At 35.9% G+C, this 22,846-nt stretch overlaps 1 protein-coding gene across 1 annotated transcript in view; it reads right to left on the bottom strand.

Annotated features, from left to right (window-relative positions):
* CHSY3 (chondroitin sulfate synthase 3) overlaps nucleotides 1–22,846 on the bottom strand; it is a 239,575-nt gene that overhangs the window by 189,600 nt on the left and 27,129 nt on the right. The gene's annotated exons all lie outside the window — the stretch shown is intronic.

The raw sequence follows: 22,846 nt of genomic DNA, 5'->3' as shown, positions 1-22,846 counted from the left end.
ACTAGTAAATATTAGACCTTTTAAATAAATGCCATATATAGCCAGAAAAAGAACAGTTAGAAGTTATTTTTCAATTTCTAGAGAAATAAATTTGTTTTATTCTCTTCAAAAGATATTTAAAAAGTAAACAAGCTACAGATATATCTATATCTGTAACTTGTATGTCATATAAATACTTTTCATTAAGTGTAATAATTTGAAATCATCTTCATTCACATTACTTGATTTTGATTCTTCTTGGATCAAATGTTGACTGGTATAAAAGGCCCTCCATTAATTGATTCCATCTTCCTTCAAACTCTTTTTCTCACCCTAAACAAATGTGACCTGGGAAGTTTAACATACTATCCTATATAATTGGCCTTATTTTCATCCTTCTTAAACTCATACTTTTTGAACCGCACCCCTCATGCCCTAAAATGATCTTTTCTTCCCTTCCTACCAATATGCATTAGAGGACAAATTTTCACTTGGAATTCTACTTGGGATTTGCTCTGTGCTCATTAATCCTGCCTGAGCTACATTTCTAAACATTTGATTACAATGTTGCTCAGGAACCATTTTCTAGCTCTTTCCTATATCCAAACATTATCCTATTGATTACGTGAAAGGACCTTTAGGAGCCAGGGCCACTTCTTTGTCTTCCTCAGGCCACAGGCACCTGAGTCATGCAGCTTTTTTGCAATAAATTTGATTTTATAAAGTCAATCTCATTTAGGTAAATAAAATTACCTGAAGAGAGAGATATCTCCATTTTCCTCCCTCCCTTTTTTAATGATAAAAATACCATACCTACAATGGAGAAAAAAAAGTGAGGGGAATTCTAAAGGGGAAAAATCCAGATTAAATTATCCATACAAAAAATACTGTTTTTATGGCTCACTCATTTATCTTTTATTAACTTTTCAATACCTAAAATCTAATCCCCAATTTTGAGAATTATTGTAAATTATATTTTTAAAAATACTGTGATGCCCAATTTGAAAGACTCTATGCTGTTAAATATTGAAATTTTGAACAATTTTAATAAAGGATAATTGATTTTCAATTCTGAAAAATAAAATTGAAAAAAGTGAATCCAGTGGCTTTAAATTATTTCCTGTCCGCAGATACACAGAAGAACCGTTTTGTTACACACATAGAGATATACATGGGGCAGCCAAATGACCACACCCTCAAATAAGATTAAGTCAGATTTCTGATGTTTCTTCACACCAATGTTTGAATCAAGCCTGCCTCAAATAATTGGATTAAGTTTCATATTTAACTAACATATAGGGGATACTTATTATGTGTGAAGCACATTAAACCAGAAAATCTGTGAGAGAAGTATATTTTTATTTTGCAGATGAGAACACTGAGGGCAGTGGAGGTGTAGAGTCTCATTTTAAACAGAAGGACCTTTGATTATACGATGAGTGTTTTTTCCATTACAACCCTGTCACTCTAAATTGGTTATATAAATAGAGGATGGTCAGAATCATTCATTTATTACCTTCCTAAATTGCTTTCGACACAAGTAACACTAGACACGTTGAGACCCTACACAAGGAGTCCTTTGACTTTAAGTATAAAATTACTTACAGTATGCCCAGCTTAAGACAGGCAACATGGTCACCAACAGAAAATAAAGTCAGGCATTGGCTCCCTTCTTATTGTTACTTCTTATTGCCCTTTTTCTCTCCCTTTTCAAGGCCAGAGCTAAACACATTTTAAGAAAACTGATCCTCAGTAGTAGGTTAGAGTCTCTCCCTCAAGTAGCCACCGGATAAAACTGGAAATTTTTATGGAACTGAAACAGCCCCCATTTAGTAAAGAATCTCTGCTGAATTTGCAGAGGCTCTATAAACTCCAAACTGATTTGATGGGTATATCTTGGGAATCTTTCAGAGTTTTGGTTCCTCTGAAATGTACTAAGCCCCAAATAAAAATATTTATTAAAATTGTATTATTTTAGGGGCAGGCCCAGTGGTGCAAGCGGTTGGGTGCACGCGCTCCGCTGCAGCGGCCCAGGGTTTGCCGGTTCGGATCCCGGGCGCACACCGATGCACTGCTTGGCAAGACATGCTGTGGCGGTGTCCCATATAAAGTAGAGGAAGATGGATATGGATGTTAGCCCAGGGCCAGTCTTCCTCAGCAAAAAAAGAGGAGGACTGGCAGATGTTAGCTCAGACTGATCTTCCTCACACACACACACACAAATTGCATTATTTTATTAACATCTTATTATCCAATTTAATGCTCATAACAGCCCTATGACATGGTCTTATGATTGCCCCATTTTCAGATGAGCACACAGAAATTCAAGAGAGATAAGGGTCACAGGGCAAGCTGGTTGGAGAGCCAGGATTCAAACTTGTGCAGTGCATTGAGCTTTTACAAATGACCTACCTACCTATTCAACTGTGCACTAAGAAATGAGACGTTGATTATTGTCATTCACCAAACATAACATCCTGATATATACAGGCACTGGATAGTTTCCAAAGATGAATTTATTTGAATGAGCAGATTAAATAGAAGAAAAATACTCCACACTTTAGCTTCCACCACATAAACCCTCCTCAAAGTTTCAGCAGCTATTATTCTCCAACCATTTCGTATTTCTAATACCATAAAGAGAATTTTCTTTTTTTAAAATTTATTTATTTATTTATTTATTTAATTAATTTTTTTTGTGAGGAAGACCAGCCCTGAGCTAACATCCAATGCCAATCCTCCTCTTTTTTTATTTTTATTTTTTGCTGAGGAAGACTGGCCCTGGACTAACATCTGTGCCCATCTTCCTCTACTTTATATGGGACGCCGCCACAGCATGGCTTGCCAAGCAGTGCGTCAGTGCGCACCCGGGATCCTAACCAGCGAACCCCGGGCCGCTGCAGCGGAGCATGCGTGCTTAACCACTTGCGCCACCAGGCTGGCCCCAAGAGAATTTTCTTTAACAGCCTACAATACAATTACAGAATAACATCTGGAATAAGGCATGTTGTCAAAAATGTTAGGATAACCTTTTACATCTTTACAAGTGTGTGCAGATCTCCCCCCATCAAAATATGTTTCTGATGGACAGAATCCAGAATTCATGGAATATGAGAAGAGTCACTCAGTCAACTGTTCCTCATCTAATAGATTTAAAACAAGAATTTAAGACTCTGATCTCACTAACTGAAATTTTCTACCAGCAAATTTTATAAGAAACAAATAGTTGATGAACTAGTATTTCCTAATATAAAACAAAGCTTTTGGTGACCCAAAAAGAAACATCTCCACACTTTCTTTCTTACAGCTGAAATGAATAATTACTAAAGAAGAAAACGTATGGCAAATATGTAAAGACAGCTACCCTTTACCAATTTTATGTTAGAATTAGTAACCTCCCTACTATTGTGGGTTTCTTTTTGAAACCTGTCAATCATCTTGTTTCAATGAAACAACGTACAATGAAAACTTCTCTTCAACTACTCTCAGAGCATTGTATTAATATACAGTGTGTTTAAATGAAACAACCTCAAAGCCCACTGCAGCACCAAAATAGCATTGATAACTAAAATTGAGGAGTCCACAAAGCAAGTGCATACAATATTTAACTGTCAGTACTGACAGTTAAAGCAAACTTTTGGTGAGCTGCATGTCAAACAAATTGTACTATAGATAAAAGTCACTTGGAAATTCTTTAATAAAATGAAAGAACATGTGATGGTGTCACAGATTTTAAAGCTGGTTGTAAAGAACTGAATGTTCGTATCCCCCAAAATCCATATGTTGAAGCCTCAGTTTAATGGTTTTTTGGGAGGTAATTAGGTCATGAAAGTGGAGGCCTCATGATGGGATTAGTGCCTTTATAGGACTAGACATAGAAGGCAGTTGTCTGCAAGCCAGGAATTCTCCCTAGGAACCAAAGTGGCCTGAACCTTGACCATGGGCGTCTAGCTTCAAGAATTGTGAGAAATAAATTTCTATTGTTTAAGCCACCCAGTCTAAGGTATTTTGTTACAGCAGCCTGAGATGAATAAGATACTGACTGGCAAAGTCCTTGGAATACATCTTGTCAAATTCTGTTTATTTTAAGATGACGAATGCAAGCATTAAAGAGGTAACATCATTTGCCCAAGGTCAAATGGCAGTGTTTATCAGAAGTTGACCTGAAAAAAACAGATTTCTGACACCCATTTCAAAGCTTTTTCCACAAAATAATGTGCACCCCCACCACCGTTCAATCACTTATTCTTGAAATGCAAACTCCTCTTAAATCCAAGTCTTGACCAACACACATAACCAGAGAATTCAAACCTAACATTGGAATTTAGAATAACAAAAAATTAAAAGGAAAAATTTTTTTAAATAAATGTGTGCTGGGGGGTTGGAGGCATGGGGCAGTGTCGTCTGTCTTACCTATAGATCTCTCTTGGGCCAGCTCTGATTATAAGTATATTGTCCTGGGTACCATAACAATACTGCAGACACCATGGATATGGGGCTGGGGTGGCTCCATTAGCCAATCACCCACAGAGATGATGGAGAAGATCCTACTTTCTTTTCTTGATGATTCTGCTACCAAGTCATTCAGAAAGCCTACACTGGCTTCCCAGCTCACTCAAAGGAAAAGCAACATTCTTACAATGGATTCCAAGCCTGCAATGGTCTGTTCCCCCTGCAATATTTCACTGATCTCATACTACCTTAGCCTTCCTCACTCCTGTTTTGCCTCACTGGCCTTCTTGTTAAGCCTATGAGTACACTGAGCATGTCACCACCACAAAGCCTTTGTACTTTCTCTGCCTAGAACATTCTTTCTTTAAATATTCACAAGGACCACTACTGTACTTCCTTCAGGTCTCTGCTACATGTTACCTCAAGAGAGCTTTTCTAGATTTTTCTTTATAGCACTTGCCAGCACTTGACATGGCATAATTTATTTGTTGGTTTGTTGTCTGTCTTTCTGAACTAAAATGTAAATTCCAAGAGGGCTGGGATTTGGTTTTCTTCATCTTGGAATCCCTAGTACCTAAAACTCTTCTTGGCATATAATAGGCACTGAAAATTTTGAACAAATAAGTTTAATATACAAAGATTTTGTTAATGCTCTTAATATATTTATGAAAATGTCACATTGAAATTAAATTTTAGAAGACAATGACCTATATCAATTTGTGCTCTGGCAAAAAAAGGGATTAGTTCCAGAGTATTAGTATTTGACTTGCCCCTTGAAGACCAGTTCATTCACTGATTCAAAAGTTATTTATTGAGTGCCTACTATGCACCAGACAGATGTGGATATAGGTGCTCGAGATACAGCAGTGAAAAAAGCACATTAAAAAAAACTCCTGTCATTCATGAGTTCTAAGATTTGCCAAAGGAATAGTCACAATCACAGCCACTTAAATCTTCGATGAGATAAGAGCTCTTATTTTTAACTGGCATGTATGTGGCATGTATGTGGCCGGGCAGCCTGACACTATCTAGTACTTACCATCCATCCTCCACCCCCCACCACACACACACGTCTTGCCACTGTACGGCCACCAGCATTGACATCTATCTTGCAAACTGCAGCCAGGAAAATACTCAAAGGCTAGTACCCTGAAGGCAAAGTAAAAGGCATATCTACAGCCCCTGACGCTGATGACAGGGACCATCACAGTTCATTGTGTTTAGACTGATAATAAGGTAGACACAAATACAGCATTCTCATGAGACATGTAAAAACGTTTTTCGATTTAAAAAACTTAGAAGTTTAAATCGGTAGAAATGAAAGGCTGTAAATTCAACCTATATTTTTGGGTAGCAGATTAAACATATTTCAAAAAAGATATTCACGTTTGAATGAGAGAAAACACATCAAGGGAAAAAAGAAAGATCAAAGATCTTTTGTGTTTTTAGTCACAGGTCCAAAAGTAAAAAAAAAAAAAAAAGAAAAGAAATGTTTACACTGTGAGTAGCTTCATAGCTCAAGAGTTTGTTCAGGGAGGAATAAAGACTCTTCATATTAATTAGAATTTTAAACACACCAGAATTACTAATAACCTATCTTATGTCAGTCATTAAGATTACTTCTGAAGTGATTAAGATTCTGTACATACTATTTGCTGTACACAGGGGAAAAAGTCATACCAAATAACTCAATCCTAGACTGTTAAATAATGGTTGTTAAAATAAGAAGATTGGAGACAGTGCACTGTTTCCAACTGGGAATCCCAAACAGAAAAGAGGCACATAATGCTGGCAGGGATGGATCCGGAGCTGTCGGAATCCTCCACGCTACCTGTGGATGCATACACAGGCTATGCTAGCCCCTAGCTTCAAGGAAAGTTAATAATTACACTCTTCCCTTTCCTGGACCACTCTCTCCTTCTCCTACCTTCTCCTTCCGAAACTAGGCAAGAGCCTGATTGACGGGACAGCAGAGGCTATGGTGGCAGTATTAGAATTCCACCTTATCCAAGGACACCTCTCCTCTCCTATACAAATATGCACATTCAGAGTCAATCAGGCCTGCAGCCAGTCACTCTGGGACCACATGACCAGGAGGCACAGCAGATTCTCTTCTCTGGAAGCAGCTTCCAGCCCACATAGAAAGCCTGGCTCCTGAAGAAGAAGCTGAACCGTTACCTCATTCCCATCCGGCATAGATTTCCCTGTTCCCCACGAGGTGGGCTTAACAGGGAGGTTAAACAGCTCTCTATTCCTGACTGGCACATACGCTCTGAGAAGTGAGGATGGAGAAAGTAAGCACTACCACGCCTCAGAAATTTTTCATCACAAGTGAATTATAGGACACACACACACAGAGAATCGTTTCTTAGGGTTTTTTCAAACTCTTAAAGGAAAAAAACCTCAAAACCCTGACACTATATAGGACACAAGATGAGCTGAACCAATACTGTAGAAGAAAATGAAAATGTGTATTTTCTGAGTCAGATAACATCAGAGACATTCAAATGATGACTAATGGCAAGTAACACCAAGCAGAAAGTTGTAGACTCTGTTCAGTACTGCTCTGGGCTTCATCCCAAACACAACTAAAAGTAGGTTGATTTAACTGCTGAATAGAGGGCTGCATTGTAAAAATCAGCTGAAAATTGACTCCTCAATGTCATCTGCTAGTTATTTTCCCACTACATCACACTTCACTAATATGTTAATAGTACACACTGTGACCAGGATAGTTGAATTTTATACCAACCCTGTGAGGAGCAGCACAGGAATTAGATGCAGCTGTTCATTCTAGCTTAGAAACTGTCACAGTGAAGTTGTAGCCTTTCTTTTAGCTTCTTCATCTATATAAAAAGAATTTGAAAAATGGTTGTTGTGCCTACCCTAAGAACTGGTGAGCTATCAACCTAGTAGGGGAAAATAGTTTCATAAATATTAAAACTCTACAGAGATGTAAGGTATTTGTAACAGCTATAATCCACTTCCCTAGCCTGAGATATAAAATAAGGTCATATTTTTCTTTAATAATCAATAGGATTCTAGCCTGTGGCTCAGCACAGAAGTCATCTCTCTCCATCGCACCATAGTTTTGTTGGACTGATTATAAGTAATGGTCAATTCTAGTCATCCTGGCCTCACCATTGAAGCTGGAACCCTGGTAGCCACCTTGAGTTTCCTAGAAATCATCCTGAGGTTAGCATAACTCAGACAGCAGAACATATAACACAAACCCCACCTGAAACTGGCTGCTCCAGAATGACTACCAACACCCAAGGTGGCTGCAACCTAGTTCACAACCCATGTGTTCTAAACTCTCATAGAGTCCATTTACCCTTTTATATTCAGATAAGTCAGATAGATAATTCAGATAACTCTAGATAACTCCTCTCTTTCTGCTGGAGTTTTCATTTGAATGCAATCTTCGAAGCCAGAATTCTGCCACTGAGTTAACATATGCAGAAAAGCCAGAGTCCAGAGACTTGATGTCGCGATCAAAGAGGAAGAAGCAGGATTCTTTTGCTTGACCACAGGAAAGAATGCTGACGTGGTTAAAGAACAAGGAGCAGGGAGAGCGAGGCAGGGCTGCAAATGCAGGCAGGAGTCAGTCCATGTGGGATCCTACAGGCTACGGAAAGGAGTTTGGCTTTTATTTTATTTTGTTTGTTATGAGAAGTGACTCAAGACTTTTAAGCAAAGGAGTGACAGGTCATATTTATAATGAGAAAAGTTAAATACAGCTTCTAATTGAAGAACAGTCTTGATGAATTTGGAGGCTTTGGTAATCTCTCTGGTAACAGATGATGCTAGCTTGGATGAGGGTGTTTAGAGGGGTTATGGAAAGAAGTAGATATTCTGGGAACCTTAGGAAACAAGATCAACAAGACTTGGGGATAGATTGAATTCAGGGAGTAGGAGAAGAAGAGATCACATGAATGACTCATGTTTCCACATGCTTGGAGTGGTGCTACTTACTGATATCAGAGGATCAATGGCAGGGGATAGTGTTGAAGATCATGCATTCAGTCATGGAGGTGTTGAGTCTGAGTCTTGATTGGAGTGATTCCTTTGAGATGAAACAGTTGGTATGGGAAATATACAGTAAACAAAGCCCAGATGAAGGGCTTGGTATAGTACGGGTGGGACGCCTCTTATGTAACAGAGGGAAAAATTGAAAGGATGGCTGAAGATATGGGTAGCTTCCTGGTTTTGACTGAGGGAAGCTGAATTTTCATATGATGGCTTTTATTTTCTTTTGGATGGAAGAAACAGGGTCATCTGCAGAGAATGACATGGGAAATAAGAAGTGTGAGAGTAAAGAAGGTTTGAAATAGTTATTGAAAATTAAAACAAAGTATGTTGACCAGAGAAATTAAGAACAGTTGTGCAAACTGACATCAAATTGTGCTTGTATAAGAAAGTTTGGGCTTAAAGGGAGTCATGATATAAAGTGTTAATGAAATTGTAGACTACAGTGTGGAGAGATATAAATATCCTAGGTAGGAAAGGAAGGAAAGCAAGCAAAAGGGTAATGGAGGGAAAGTAGGGAATAGTTGAAGGATCATGCTGAAAGAAAAAAAATTATGATCAGAGAAGGGACTATCTGAAGTAGTATTTAAAATTAGGAACATAGAGGGATAAGTAAAGCACGAGCAGTTTAGGGTGTTTGGGTGTCAGAGAAAAATCCCAGGGCTAAGTCTGTATTGTTTACAGTATGCTCAGATATTAGAAGAGTTGATCACGATTAACCGTTTTTCCTTAAAAGTGGTGAGCAAGTGATCTAAAATCTTGTTCTCAGATGCAAGAGTGCAACTTGGGAAGTTCAGACAATTTTGAGGAATAATTTTCTCTGTATTCCTATAGTTTCACATGAAAGCATTGTAAGAGACTATAGGCCAACGTGAACACATTTGTTATTATCCCTCAATTAAACCCCTTTTATCACTATTACACCTCTCCCCTGCTTTTACTGACTTTATATGTTACAATTAGGAAAGTAAGCATTTTGAGCAACTTTAGCAATGTCAGAAGTACTAAATTTAAAGACGGAAGGAAGGAAGCAATCACCCCTTTTGGTGTATTCCATGCATTAGCTGTAATTTCCATGGCCCATTTTCTGAAAACTCACGTCTGTACCATTTATGGTGAAAAGCAAGTCAGACTTGCCGCAATCAACCAAACATTCCAATTCAAGTCACTCTGGGAAGAATTTCAACTCAGAACATGCTGCGGAAATTTTCTACTGGTTTGAGCATACCCACTAGTGGACACAGTATTCAGAATAGCTTGCAACATAAATTATAAGTTGATAACTCAGAACAGTAGACACAAAGTAAAATTATTACAAGGGCAGTTCTTTAGAACACTCTTCTCTATTTATGCTAACATTAGGAGTAGGGTACATATAAAATGTTCTATAGAAATCTGCTAAATAGATTTCAGGAAAAGTAAAAACTAGTTTACTTCTAAAACAAAAAAATAAATTCATTATTTAAAAAAAACAATTAGTGTATAAAACAATTGATTTACTAAAACAATGCTGATACAAATTTTCACATTTACTAAATTATCAGAGATTATTACGTCAAGAATTTTAAAACATTAAAACAAACAAATCTAACTAAAAGCAGAGTTAGAGTTAAGCGACCTTTTTTATAATTTCCGTTTCCTCATGTAGTCAAGTAAAATGTGCACATCCTTGCTCATCTCACTACAGTTGTCTTTTTCAAATAATAAAAATTATAAATTTACTTGAGCCATTCCATTAAAAAAAAATCAATCCTTGAAATTTTTTTATTTATTAAAAAATGTACCAAGTAATAAAATTTCAACATCAATGGCCATTTTAAAGAGTATCAGGAAATAAATATTTTAGAGACACATTTTTCACCGTGTTAGTTTTGGTCAAAAACCTTCAAAGATTCTCCAACATTCAGGAAATCAAACTTCATTCATTCAACCATTTTCGTGAGTATCTGCTATGTGCCAAACCCTATCCATCCTTCCGTGGACAAAGTCAAGTAGAAAAAGAGGTCTGTAAAGCGAACAAAGGCAGCACAGGGCCTGTGTTGGAAAGATGTGCTGAGCTCTTTGGGAACAGAAAGAAGTCAGGCATATCGGTGTCTGCGGGGTGGGAAAACTGCTTTGAAGGGGTCCCAGAAAAGCCATTTTAACTTCTTCGAATGGTCATCTGTTGTCATAAAACCAACTTAGTCTATTCAGAGTTCTTAGGATTAGAGATTTCTAAGGTTTGTATCTGAACCATGTTATCAGCATAAGAAATGCTTAAACACTCAACATGACTCACCTGTAGCAATGAAATAATCAACTAAGATATAAGAGAAGTTTTAAAGTGCTGTTAAGAAGTTAAAAAAAAAAAAAGATATACATCAATTACAATAAAAGGAAAACTAGTACTTTAAACTATAAAAAAAAATTCATGCTAAGTAAAACTGTGATTGAAGAAAACTTCCAAATTTATTATAGCTCTCAGCATCTTTCCCATGCTGGTGACATAGAAATCTGAATGCAAATAAGTCTAAAAATGCTATCTATGGAAACCACTTACATTTATAATCTTGCCTGTTTTGCTGCATATTCAAACTGAATAACAATGAACTCAACTATTCCAAATCATAAATATATGTTTATTGTTATTTTTCCCTATTTAACAATATTGAAATCAACATATCTCACATTTTTTTACATACAAATTAGGAGTTTCTTTGCTCTACTGAGTTATAATAAATATGAATGTGAAAAAATAGAGAAGAGAGTATGTGTGTTCAAATTTTTTATCCATAACATCCAAATATCAAGATGCAAACCATAAACCAAAATACCAACTATAATCCTAAAGATAAGTTTAGGAAATATGAAAGGAAAGCATCAAAAGGCAGCAATGTCCTGGATATATGAGCAATGCTTTTTGCTTAGAAGCAAATAACAAATTATTATGGAAAAATGTGATGAGATATGCATTGTTCCAATCATTTAACCAATCTTATTTACATGTCTACTAGGTAAAAGTATCTAAGAAATATATGAAGATAATTAAAAATTAAAATCTTGTTCACAAGATTAACATCTAACATTAACTATAATATTAGCACACAAATCAGAATATGAAGCAAAACATATTATCACAAGAGAGAGAAATAAAGATGAGAGTAGGTAAATAGAGTACAGAGAGCACATTCAGTTGGAGTTTATCCAGGAAGACTTCATGAAGAGAGGCAAGATTCAAGCCAACCCTTGAACGATGAATAGGGCTTTGCTATGTTCCACTAACAAACTAGAGTAACTACTCATTTATTTAGCCTAGTAAGAAAATATAGAGTCCTCTATTTTATTCTTTCACAGATTAATCTTTATAAATTTCTTTGGCCATTTAAAATAATCTCTCTAAAGAAACTACTTCTCTATTTTCTTAAAAAGAAGGCATTGAACACAGTTTAACCTGGAGCTTATATGACTTATTATTCACATTGTATGGTTCCATCTGCTGTTTACTTTTGACCTCCAGCAGACCATCTACTTCTAACTACATCTCCTCTCTTTCTCTTTTTTTATTCTCCTCTTTTTCTATGGGTAAAGAAACAAGAAGCAACCTTGTTAGAAAAACAGAGAAACGTAAAAATCAATGAAGTCCCGTATGAAGGACAAGAAATAAAGTTCATGATTTTTCTCTAAACTCTTTGTGACAGATACTTTGGAATCACAGGGTCTTTTTTGGTTTGTTTGTTTACATTAAATTCTGCTTGATAAGCTAAAAATAATTGACTTTTAACTTGTTAATAAGTAGGATTTCCCTGACGGTAGAACCAGCAGTAAAGTGAAATTTAATGGATAACAAAAATAATTCAACAAAAGTATATAAGTTACAAAAATGTTTAAGTAACCTGGAGGACAGCTTTTCAATGCAGGTCCCGGGGGTCAACCATTTGACAGCAGCTTCCTGCCCACTCACCCTAAGCGATACTTCTCAGTCAGCTCATCTCCCTCGTAGATATAGTTCCCAGTCAGATGCCCTACTCCAGAGAAAGGCCCAGCAGGAAACAGGCCTAGTTACACAACACCAGAAGAAATCCACACTGCCTAATTAGAATAATCAAGCAAAGCTTTCACTCAAATATGGGCAGACAACCAAAAATCACCAGATTTCCAGGGAAAATCAACGACATGAGCAAGAAAGAACAGAAAAAAGTGCTAATTCAAGCTACAGAAGAAAAACACTAACAACATTCAAATATTCAGAGATATCATATCCAAAAAGACAACTGAATGCTCTGAAAGGGAGCAACCTGAGAACATTAAAAACATTTAGAAAGTTAAAAGATTATCAATTTAAAAATCCATAGAAGGTCTGGAACATAAGTTTGAACATATCACCCAGGAGGTAAATCTGAGAAGAAGAAAAATACGAAGGAAAGATAAAACAGAGAGAGGGGCCGGCCTGGTGGTATAGCAGTTAAGTGTGCGCCCTCCGCTTCCGCGGTGGCCAGGGGTTCGCAGGTTCAGATCCCAGGCGCAGACCGATGCACAGCTTGTCAAGCCATGCTGTGGCGGCGTCCCATATAAAGTAGAGGAAGATGGCCACGGGTGTTAGCCCAGGGCCCATCTTCCTCAGCAAAAAAAGATGAGGATTGGCAACGGATGTTAGCTCAGGGCTAGTCTTCCTCACAATAGAAAAAAAAAAAGAAAGAAAAACAGAGAGAAACAATACAGTAGGTAAAAGATCTGACTAAGGGATACTAATTTCAGGAAAAAAGGAGTGAAAAAATAATAGAGCAGAGGAATGTATCAAAGAAATAATAGGGGAAAAAGTCCAAAATCTGAAGGGCACAAGTATTTATATTGAAATGAATATGAACCTACAACACCCAGACACGTTATAATCAAGTCTCGCCATGCAGTATCAGTTTATTTATATCCACATTGACCCTTTCATTGGAGCCAAACAGGACTCTTTTCATTATCATGAGCTAAGGGTAGCAGAAGACAGTCAGATTTAATATGGACATAATACAGTAGCACCAAAATGAAGATTAAAATATCATCAATGCACACTATAAGACAGATTTTGTAGTCGTTCAGAGGGAAGGGTGACTAATTGTTTAGCTGTTATCATCTGTTGAAGATTACACAAAATTACTAGATTTGGTAAAAGAAAATTGATGAGATTAGAAAAACATTCTTAGAATACCTGTGTGTGTGTGTGTATACTAGTTTAACCATACTTGAATGGAGCTATATTCTAAAAATTATTCTCAAAGTTTCCACGGGACTGTGACACATCTGAATATTAATTAAACAGTATAGATTCCACTGCTTTCTATTTATACTCTTCCAATTGCTTCTCAAAAATGTTAGTCTCAGTAAACACTTTATATGTTATTTCTTACACTAACATTGCACATTTTATTTTATAGGAGATTAGACAAAAACCTGGCCAATAATATCAACTCCCAAAACAGAAAGTGGAAAAGGCATTATAAAAAACTGAAAATATTATATTTATTCTCATGTTACCTTTCCTATCTGATCACATTTATTTTTATAGATATGTATTGCTTAAATATAATTACTCATATTGACACCAATTATTAAATAATAAAAAGTAACTTACACTAAGATGCTTCGGTATTTAATGCAACCCATATTTAATATCAAACAGAAATTTTCATATATTTTGCTTAAACGTACGTTTTTAAATTAAAAGTGAAGAAAGTATAGATTAATGCAAAATTATCTATAAATACACAAAATTATCTGTAAAGACACAATTCCACCTTAAACAAAATGTTCACATAAATTTATAATTCTGTTTGGATTGATAGGTTTAAAACATATACTTTTTCACTTTTAATCCTATGATCTTCTATTTTACCTTGATGTAACTTTGGATAATAATTTCCTCCTCTGGAGAAATCTTTTCTGGAAAATATGCTTACTTCCCAAATCCCCTAACTTGTCCTCAAAATTATTCTTTAGGAAGCAGCTATGAAATGAGAAATAAAAATTTCTGGAAATGTCCATTTTTTCTAAAACAAACAAAAAATACTTCAGCCACGCTACTTAACATCAGCCCACATACTTAAAACAAATAGATGGTGCACAAAACAGGGATATTCATAACGGTGAAAAGTTCAGCCCAGCACCCCACTGTACTTTACCAAGTCAAGATGTGCTTCTCTCATGCTATTCAAGACACTAAGTGTGGGAAGACTGTTAAAAAGCCAATTTCGTGGCTTGAATAGTATGTTTATAGTTTCACTTCTCTCAAAGTTTTGTTCTTTTTTTCTCTGAGAGAGTCAGAGCCTCTTATATCTACAGGATTAAAAAAAAAAAAAAGTACCAGCCAGTTGAAGAGTGTTAAAGAAAACTTCCCGGCAAAGTTTGGGAGCTGGCACTCAATACTAGCATCATTTTCCCATAATAAGAAGAGAAACTGAATCAAAAAACCCACAAGCATTTTTACATGCCCTACCATCTGCAAAGTATTATGCTAAACACTGTGGATAATAAAAAAATGAGCGAGAAATCCTCAATTTTTATCTACCCATCTCTTCTCCCATACTGTCCAAAATGAAAAATCCATGAGTGTCTTCTCTCTCTTCTTTCTCTACATTCTCAAATTTTCCCATCCAGAAGTACCCTTAAGGGCAGAGGAGATGAGATACAAACACTCAGGGATTGATGGCATAAGCTCGATGCTCAAAAAGAATTTCTTTTGTTTTACATTAAAACTTAAATATTCTTATAAATTAGGCACTTAATTTCATTCCTTAACATTGCCTATTTATTTCATTATAACTTTTTGCCCTCAAAACTTCAAGCAAAGCTGATACTTCAGGCAGCTGTACTATATTTATCCTGTGGCTTTTCTTGGGGTGCCCAGGCCAATTTGAAAAGAGCAGACTAGCAATTTTTGTTTTTTGCTTTCTCCCAGCAGTCGCATGTGCCATGTTCCACATTCTTCCCGTCCCACAGAGTCTCTGAATGACCATCTTCACCTACAAAACCCAGGGCAGTAGCTCACAGAAGGCTTCATGGACTTTGGATATTGGAGTAATTGGTCTTTAAACAGACATCTGCTTTCACTGAAGCACAACAAGTCCAACCTGTGGGCTCATTTTATTTTAATTTCAAATGCAGTTAATTTGGGTAGACAAATTCAAAGAAATAAAGAGAAAATAAGAGATTTCCTATCATGGAATATTAGTGTACTAAAATGATCATTTGATATCAGCATTTGCTCAGAAAATGACAAAACAATCCTTGCTGTGCCGTTCATTTTTTTCATCAAAAAGCCATTGTTTTGTTTCATATATGAACACATATTGTGAAGGGTATAGCGAAAGGAGACTTTTACTTTGTTCCCCTTACCTGTGTGTATTCTTACTTTATAAGAAGCATGCATTACTTTGTAATTAAAACAAAGAAGAAAAACTACAGAACTTGGAATTTTCATCTGTAAGCAGGATAAATTTGTTTTCATGTAACACTTTCAAAGTATATTCTTCTAAAATAATTAGATCTAATAGTTACAAATATATGCTGTAGCCAGCAGTTCAAAATACTAAATCCATTTCATTGTTCCAAAAGAGCAACCTAAAGGTCCTTCACCACAGGCAATTTATAAGGCCATCTTCACACATAACTTGTAATTCTGTTTAAACCAACTGAAACAGAGCTCTTTCTTGTTATTTTACACTACCAGTCTAGAACGACTGCCTTCTCCCTCCTCCTCACCTCCACCAGCAAACTACCATGGGTATTCAGAGGGGTCACTTATCTTAGTCCAAGAAAGGAGACCTCTCGGTTGGTTAGAGGTGCTGACTCTTCCTCAGATTAATTACTGCTGGCCCTTTTCCAAGCACCAGGGGAGAGGGATATTGTAGACTTGGTGTTGAAGCCCAGGGGAAAATAAAAGTTCTGTGACTATCATTTCCAAGTGGAAACTCTTAAGTTTGATAAGAATCCTTGAAGAGCTGTCATTAGAAAAGAAATGTAGCACTGCGTAGTGGCAAGATATACAAGGAAAGCAACTTTACCACAACTCTCATAGATGTGTGTTCTCCAGCTCTGTGCAACTTGTCTAGCCTTCATCTAATTTTGTGAGATTTCCAGTTAATGCCTTCCAAATTTTTTTGTTTTTTTTTTTGTGAGGAAGATCAGCCCTGTGCTAACATCTGCCAATCCTCCTCTTTTTGCTGAGGAAGACTGGCCCTGGGCTAACATCCATGCCCATCTTCCTCCACTTTATATGGGACGCCACCACAGCATGGGTTGCCAAGCGGCGCATCAGTGTGCGCCCGAGATCCGAACCGGCGAACCCCGGGCCACCGCAGTGGAGCGCGCACTCAACAGCTTGCACCACCGGGCGGGCCCCAATGCCTTCCAAATTTTGTGGCAATGTTTAATAGTTAACCCCAAAAACTTTACATGCTCATTATCACAGTGTTTTTTGTGCATGATCTGTGTTTCCTTAATTGCTATATACATGTGGTATTTTACAATTTAATTCTTCACAAATTTATTGAAAACATCTATACTCTAGACCTTTGAAGTAGACTTAGTCCTTGTCTTCAAGGCATTTGGAGTATCCTAGTCTATGCTTTACCAAATTCTATGTAGAAAACACTTTTAAAGGAAAAAAAATTCTGAAGGATCATGATTTTGATTTAAATTGTTTATTACTATATTACCTAAATATGTACAAACATATCACTAAGTATAAAATCTATAGACTTATATCCCACATAATAATACAGCTCTATTTCTATATATTTAATTTATAAATAAAACACAAACATGGCAAACATTAAAATTTGAATTAACATTAATTTTGCAATATTTTAATGCGACAATTGTTATTTTGCCATTTGTTTAGGGTACTGCCTACAATGGCATAGGTTCTTTTGAGTTCAGCATGCATTTACGATCACCATTTCATTAAGCAATTTCTCCAACAGTTTTCTCTGTTTGAACTACTGCAAAACCTTTCTTACAGTGTGCATTGTTGATATATTAATCTTCATTTTGGTGCCAATGTATTATGTCCATATTATGTCTAACTCTTTTCTGCTACCCTTCATTCATGATAATGAAGAGTCCTATTTGGCTCCAATGAAAGAGTAAAAGTGGATATAAATATACTGATACTGCATGGCAAGACTCAATTATAACGGCATCATCCAAATGATCTAGAATCTGTTCATGTGTCATTACACACTTTTTAATTATCATCAAAATAAAAACACAGAATAACTTCTGTGGAGAACTTTCAGACCCATAAGAATGCAACTGTTGATTCCTTGAGGTCCAAGAAAACACCCCAGTGGAGACTTTCCATTGGAGGCGAGATAAACATAAGGATCAAATGAAGCTAATCTTGTCAACGATTACCAACTCAATTTGCAACATGACATAAGTGGAGACAACATTAAACACATGTTCTACCTCCCAAATCCATCATTAAATAAAAGATACTTTTAAAAATTCAAACCGAAGTGTGCACTCTCTCCCTGATCTGATGAGGTAGAGTGCAAAGAGCACAGGCTTTGAAATCAGATAGATTTTAGGAAGATTATTTAATCTCCTCTAAGCACCAATTTTCTTCATCTGTAAAGTAGAGATAAAAACACATACACTCAGGGTTATTGTTAAAACTAAATAAGATAACATAGGTCATGTTATGCATAGTACCTACTTCAATAAATGTGAATACCTTCTTTTATTCCAGCTAATCAGGACCATTTCCCATGGAAATAAAATTTTTAAATAATAATCATTTTATTTTATTATTATACCTGAATAAAATCTATATTCAAGAATATGGGGTAAATTTATTTAATTTTATGTAAGTTATGAAAAGTTGACAAATGTAATTTTGCAAATACATAATAGAAATTTTAGAGACTAACATTTATAAGAGAATAATGGGTTCATTTAAAACAAATTAACAATGTTCTTAAAGTTTCAATGACTGTTAAACTCTGCTAATCATCACATGGTTTTTATAAACTAGTGTTCATATTATGAGAATTTAAATGGGCCCTACTGTAGCAAAAGTGATGTATTCGGAAGTCTAGAAAAGTTTCACTTATGCCAAGAAACATCCCGTAAAATTCTTAATCAAGGCACTGGCATATATCTGTCTACTACTAAAGCTATGTGTATGTGTGTGCAAATATACAATTATAGACATATATAGACATATATCTATAATTATCATTTAGGTTAATGAATATATATTATATATATCAGATATACCTATATATGTCATCTACACCAATATACTCTCACATACATCTGTACATCTGTATATACTACATACATATAGTATACATATCTACATATACATACAAGGATATACACTGCAGCGTTTTTTTATAACAGTGAAATTTTTAAAGCAGAGTTTTATAAAGAGAGACAAGGCCAATTTTATGTAATTTTCCCCCGAGAACGCATATTCTCACATCTTTAAGAATCTACATAAAATTACTAATGTGTGGATTTGTTCTCAGTGTATTTTGTAAAAGGTTAACATAACGTCTAAAGATATTCCTAAAAATAAAATTTTTATAGAAGTCTAATGACATATTTTTGACAATTACCTCTTCTGAAAAACTTTAATCACATATAAGTTATCAATACAAATGCTAAGAATGGGTTTAGTTAGCAAGAGTCAAAAGAAGATTCATCACATCTTAAATAATTCAATGATCATAAATTCATCTCACATCTATAGTAAATAAAGACTCATTTTGCTTTTAAAAAAAGCAAGCAGGATGCCACCCCCACATTACTTTAGATCTAGAAAATAGGTTTAAATCTCTTATACCTGGTGCATAGACAATTTATGGGGCATGTAGGCAATAAGAATATATTCCCCTATGTCCTCAAGGACTAAGGTAGTCTAAACTGGAAAAAGGAATTTAGACTATTTCTATTTAATGTCAAGCCTTTAAAGAACTCCTTCAATGATATGATTTGATTAGCATAAACTACTTAGAATCTGAGATAATATATCGAGATCATACTTTAATAGTTTTATAACAGATAACAGAAAATGGTCCCTAGTGAATGAGAATAATATCTGCCATTATCATATGAAATACAATAATCAGAATTTAAGACATGTTTGATCTTTACGTCTTCATATCCTCAGGCTTTATCTGATCTCATCTTGAGGCAGTACTTATAAAAAGATTTCCCATGCTAATTGACATTACAGGCTCTGCAAGAAAAAGCTATGAGCACTTTGATTTTCACCCCATCATTTTCAACACCAGTGAAGATTACTCATGTCCCAAATATAAATCTGGACTCACCGAAATAAAGTTCACTACATGATATAAATTCAAAGCATCATTCAGAATAAGACTTTCCATATTCCAAGTCTTCATTTAGCAATATTCTAGGTTTGTGTTTTGTCTTTTTCTCCTTTATTTTTAATCTGAAAAATTCTTTTTATGATAGCCTCCCAATATAATTGAACCTACACTTAGACAAGCAGGTAGGCAGGCTTGGTGTTTAATCCAAAGGAACTTGTCTTAACATTATACATTATTATTTGGAGAGAAAAATTCAAATTTACGTATTTTACTAAGCTTATGTCACTTTTCAAATTATGCAAAGACTTAATACCTGAAACTATATGCAAAACAGTGTTTGGGAGCAAATAAGTAAAAATCTAAATTCCCATTAAAATACTACAAAGTTAGAGTCTTAAAGAGTCACATCAAAAATCCTTTTGACAAGAGGATGCACCAGTGAATACAGCCTAATGATCAGTACGGCTTGAAGCTCCACAAAATCACAAAGCATGGCACCTCATCTTGAAGAGTTTACATTCAAGTGGGAATGAGACAGAAACTAAGAAGTGAATAAGAATGAGAGCAAGAGAGAGCAAATGAAGGAAGATATATCTTCCTAAGGAAAAAAGGAAGACTCTGTGGAAGATGTGTTATGGAGGTAGCCCTTGAAGGACAGTCTACATAAATGGGAAAGGAGAGAATCCCAGGCTCGGGGAACAATGGCTGCACAACCACAGTGTGAGAAAAGTGTAAGGGATGCTGAAGGGATGATGAGGCGTCTATGGCCAGAATGCACGCTATACAGGACAACATGAAGGTGGGACAGAGCAAGCTATGAAGATGGTAGTTTAAGGCCTTGCATGCCATACACATTTTAATTTTTTTCTGGACTCTTATCATCTATACCCCATTCTTATATCTGAGGAACCCCTCATCTTATGTCTGTCAAAGAAGCAAAGAATGGAACACAGTCACATTCACAGCCTTCCTTAGAGCTTCCTTAGGGTGTAGAAATCTGACCTGGAATTTCCCCACCGGCCCCACCTGATCCAGGAAGCTGGTGACAAGAAGTAGCCTAAACAGCACACGTTGCTTCCCTGCAATGGTGGTGGCTGCTAAGGCAGCTGCACCTCATTTCCTGTGGCTCCAGGGGCAGTGTCTGGTGACCAAGCTCTGGTGTACACTCAGCTGCAATGGCACCTGACATCACACCAGATAGGGGCTGGAGCATAATTCTGGGCCCTGTCCCTGGCAACCTAGCCTCGACCTGGTTCTCAGGCTCTGTCAGAATTCTGTGAATTGCCTAAGATCCTTTAATAAATCCTCCTCGGTATAAATTAGCCAGAGGTGGCACTTTTGCTTTCAACCAAGAATCCTGACAGATATGCCATGCAAAAGTGCTTGACCTCCATTTTGTAGGATATGAAAAAGCAAAAGCCAATTAGAGGCAAATTAATTTTCTCCAAATGTGGGTTTGATTTAGAAGCTTTATTTCTTTTAATCCTCTGAAGCATTTTAAAAAGTAGATCAAGCTTTCCCAAAATTTTACATAAGGACATATGTATTATTTAATTAATGGTTAAAAACCACATGAATATAGATTATCTTTTAATTGGTATTTTGCTGAAGTTTTGAAATTCTGATTTTTTTTTTTTACCTTCAAGTTACTTTTTGCCAAAAATTGCCTTCTGAATCAACAAATAAGAGGTTGTCCCCAGCCCTGTTTCCAGATCTGTTGTAGTCAGAAACTGCTCTGCAGCAATCTGGTTTAAAAAAGCACTAAACGAGACATTTTCCTGCATCAACTTTGCAGATAAACTGTCTGAACAGGGGCCAGTGGTCTATGAGTTATGTAAGTCAACACCTGAGCATGGCAACTGCAATTCAGAGTTTGAGACTGTAAATGTTGTTATATCACTTGTTTAAAAATGGAGTATTTCCATGTGATTGACTCAGAATTTAGTAAAAAGTAAATAAATCAAAAGAGTATCCTATCTCATTTCTAAACACAACAAATTTAGGTTTTCTTCTCCATCGATTCTTCCTTTTTGTTCAAGCAATTCTGTTTGTGAAGAATTCCCCTTATGCAGCTATTTGTTAGCCTTTTTGTGGATGAATGAACTCTGAAAATGCAAATTGTGTCAAATAAATATTTTTTCCAAATGACAGATTGTCAAGGACCAATCTTTTAATTGGATGAACGGCAGAGTGGCCTCAAGAATCATGTCTGTCCTTTACTTGGCACAAGAAAATTAGTGTTCTAAGGTAAGGCTGTGTCGTGAGTTTAATTTTGGGACACAGAATAAAGATATAGGCTGCCAAAAATAAACAAAAATTTCTTATTTCATATTTCATATATGACTATACGTGACTACTATGAAGAAAAATGGTACATAATAAGACAACGTCTTTCATGGTTATGATCAGAAAGAGATTATTCAAACATTAAAAGGACTGCTCAAAATAAAATATTTCAGAAAGTTTACCTCAGAAATGTGAATTCGAATACTTAAATTAAAATTTTACCACAATTATAAAAAAGAGGTAAATGCACAACAGAAAACATGTGCAACTGAGGAAACTGTATCTTTACTAGAAAGGTATTTCTTAGCACAATAATTAAAATAGCTCTTTTTAGTAGTTCATCTCCCTTTTATAGCCCAGTTCTTAGTACAATTCATTTAATGTGAGGGTCTAATTCTTATTATGGGTAAGAATTTCTTTCTCTATTTCTAAATGCCACCTTTAAACTAAGTGCTCCTAAGTTTGTACAATTACATTCCCGAGTAGGCTAACCATTCCAGTGCAGCTCCTTCCAGTAGTCAAAGCTAAGCCTCTTAGGGCAACCTGCTTTCCCATCACTTCTCTTCTCCTTTCTCAATTCTTACTCATATCAGACCACTATTGAAAATAAAACGATGTCAGTATTATTTTTTGGAAACAAAATCAGATGTCTAGGTTTATTTTATGTTCTCCAAGAACCAACACTGAGTCTTTTTACACACTCAAGTACGAATGAACAACCTATCCTGAACGACAAGAAAAAGCTTCCTATCTACCTTGTCAAAACCAGTTACTCCTCTAGAATTTGC

This window comes from Diceros bicornis, chromosome 1 (genome assembly GCF_020826845.1).
Source record: "Diceros bicornis minor isolate mBicDic1 chromosome 1, mDicBic1.mat.cur, whole genome shotgun sequence".
NCBI lineage: Eukaryota > Metazoa > Chordata > Mammalia > Perissodactyla > Rhinocerotidae > Diceros > Diceros bicornis.
This window is presented reverse-complemented; position numbering and strand designations above follow the sequence as displayed.